Source organism: Bidens hawaiensis, unplaced genomic scaffold (genome assembly GCF_021521415.1).
Source record: "Bidens hawaiensis isolate Kalapana, Puna unplaced genomic scaffold, B.hawaiensis_p1.1 tig00034588_1, whole genome shotgun sequence".
NCBI lineage: Eukaryota > Viridiplantae > Streptophyta > Magnoliopsida > Asterales > Asteraceae > Bidens > Bidens hawaiensis.
Window position 1 is genome coordinate 92,496 of NW_027495972.1, and position 2,884 is coordinate 95,379.

At 33.0% G+C, this 2,884-nt stretch overlaps 1 long non-coding RNA gene across 1 annotated transcript; it reads right to left on the bottom strand.

Annotated features, from left to right (window-relative positions):
- Nucleotides 1-285: 285 nt before the first annotated feature.
- LOC143586254 (uncharacterized) lies at nucleotides 286-656 on the bottom strand. The gene is made up of 3 exons (XR_013144679.1): nucleotides 583-656; nucleotides 431-500; nucleotides 286-345 (listed from the first exon to the last, which is right to left on the bottom strand). It is a non-coding gene; the product is annotated as an uncharacterized LOC143586254 (long non-coding RNA).
- Nucleotides 657-2,884: the final 2,228 nt, after the last annotated feature.

A 2,884-nucleotide genomic window follows, 5' to 3' on the forward strand; every position in this document is an offset into this window, starting at 1 on the left:
CCAACTATCACTTTAACTGCCAACGGTCCCAACTTTCACACATGTGTCTGCCACCAGTCCACGACTAACCGAGTACTAACTCCTTTATGTTTTAGATGACGTGTCCATCTTACGTGTTAAAAAACCTTGACGTGGCTGCCTGCGTGTATATTAATAACAAAAAACCCTTCTCCTCCTTGAATATATAATAATATCATATGACAATTTAATACAAATCCCCAAATCGATATCTCCAATCGATCGAGAACCCAATCATTGGCAGGCAGTTAGGAGATGAAGTGGGATTAAGAAGATTAATCTCGGAATCAGTAGCCTCCCCATTATCAGACCTCTCTTTACGTTTTCCTGCAAGTTATTATTATATGAATTTTAAAGTAGTAAATTGCAATTAGATAACAAATCAACAACTGGGTTGAGTAGAAACACAAACCTAAGATGGTTTCTTGGGTCTGTGTTGGTGATTTGTTGGAGGATGATAGTTCAGGCCGATGACCTAATTTCTGAAACACAAAAGCTCATTATAAACATTAAAAAGATTTATGTCTGTGTAGAAAGTGAAAGAAAGAAAGGTGGTTAGGTTACTTGACGGAGCTGAGCCCAGTTGGGGTTCAGCTGCTGCTTCGGATTCTTCATCGGACCTCCGGCCGCTTTTCCTATGTATATGTTTGTTGTTCTAGGAGAAGGGTTTTTTGTTATTAATATACACGCAGGCAGCCACGTCAAGGTTTTTTAACACGTAGGATGGACACGTCATCTAAAACATAACGAAGTTAGTACTCGGTTAGTCGTGGACTGGTGGCAGACACATGTGTGAAAGTTGGGACCGTTGACAGTTAAAGTGATAGTTGGGACCAGCGCCGGCAAAAATGAAATACTTGGGACCAATAAAAACCAATAGTCCTATTAAAAATCACAAATTTTAATTTATATATGTACGTTTAGATTTTATAACTAGATATACAACATATATTAATTACTAGAACTTAAATGTTTTGTGTTTTTTTCAAAATTAACCAGATTAAACCAAGATTACAACGTAAACTGAAATTGAAAATTTCTCTTAATTTGATGAAGTACACTATAGATTTCAAACTATTGTTTTTTATACATTTTCATAGTTATGTTTCATTTGTGTAATGTGATTAAACCAAACCATATACTCTTTCTTAAAGTTATTCACACATATTATAACAATAAATCCCAAACTTGTTACACGATTGATTGTAATAACCTGTTATTCATATTAATAATTTTTTATTTAATCAGATGATGCAACTTCGCTTATAATTTATAAAGAATAGTGAAAAAACGTTGAATATCTTTTTATAAGTTTAACAGTTTACAATTTGTCAAAGTTGTCATCCCAAATTTATAAAATTCCCTCCAAGCTAATAGAAAATTCCCTCCATAATTAGTCATTTTTGAGACTCATTGAAATTTCCCTCCTTTCCAAAATTTCCCACCCAGCGAATTCTTATTCATGAAACTCTTTCACTCTAAATTCACCTATTTTCTCCCGAATTTATTAATAATTTCTACACCACACCAAGTTTTTCAATAAATTAATGAAGGCATGTGCTAATTTTTGAAGCAGCCTCCTTACCCACTCCTTAGAAGTTCCTTCTAGGCCTAGCCCCCACTTAAGAAATACAAAAATTATACGGGCTTTAAGTTATGTTATAATAAAACCCTAGCGAATAAGCGCCCTATAAAACATATGTTTTATGACTACCATTACGGTGTATTATAATAACACCACAATAATTAAGCGTCCTATAAAGGTTAAAGTTATATGACTCAAATGTCAAGTGTCCTGTTAAGTTATGTTATAATAAAACTCTAACGAATAAGCGTCTTATGAATCAGATGTTTTATGACTAAAATACCAAATGTCCTAGTACGGTGTATTATAATAACACCGCAATGATTATGCATCTTATAAAGGTTAAATTTATATGACCATAGTGTAAAATGTTCTATTAAGTTATGTTCTTTTATGACTTCGACTAGAAAGAGTCCTATAACACCGAACATTTATGACTTAACTACAAAGTGTCCTATTAAGTTATGTTATAATAAGACCTCCAGTGATAAAGTGTCATATTACATTACCACATAATGGGACATCAACTACTACATGTCTTATAGATTACTTTATTAGGATTTACATTTTAAGTGTCTTATTAAGTTATATGATAATACGACCCTAAAGAATCATCCATCCCATTAAATAACTTTTTAGGACACCGGTTCTGTAGCGTATATTGTAAAAGGACCCCAAATGTTCATTTGTCCTATTAAATATATTTTAGGACCCTATTTTACAAGCGTCCCACACAAAAGGTCCTAAAAAGCTCTTTTTGTTGTGTGACTGTTTGGTTTTGGTTTACATAAATCAAAAACCGTTACCAACGGTTTGGTTTATGATTTGACGAAAAACCGCGAAAACCGGACCGTGAACACCCCTACTTGGCTTTGAGGTTTCGCCTCACATTAACCCTTTACTAGTTATGATGCTAATATTTTAACAATTTTAGGTTCAAAAAGTTAGAGTCGAAATGGAAAAAGAACTAGAAAATGAAAGGAAGTCAAGAAACGAATTGGAAGAACGAGTGCAACGAATGGAGCAAATGGAATAAGAACTTAAGGAAAATGAAGAAAGGAGGCAAAAACAATTTGATGAGTTTATGAGAAAGTTTGAGGTCGGTAGTAATTAGTAGTAGTTTGAAATATTTTGAATTTATAACTTATTAGTGAAGGTTTGGTAATGTAAACTCGTTTTGAATTTATGTTATTGTGTTTGTTATACTTATGAAATAGCCACATTTATCTATGTGTGACCAAAAGTATGATAATAGCCAAACTTTATATTACAAAAGCATTA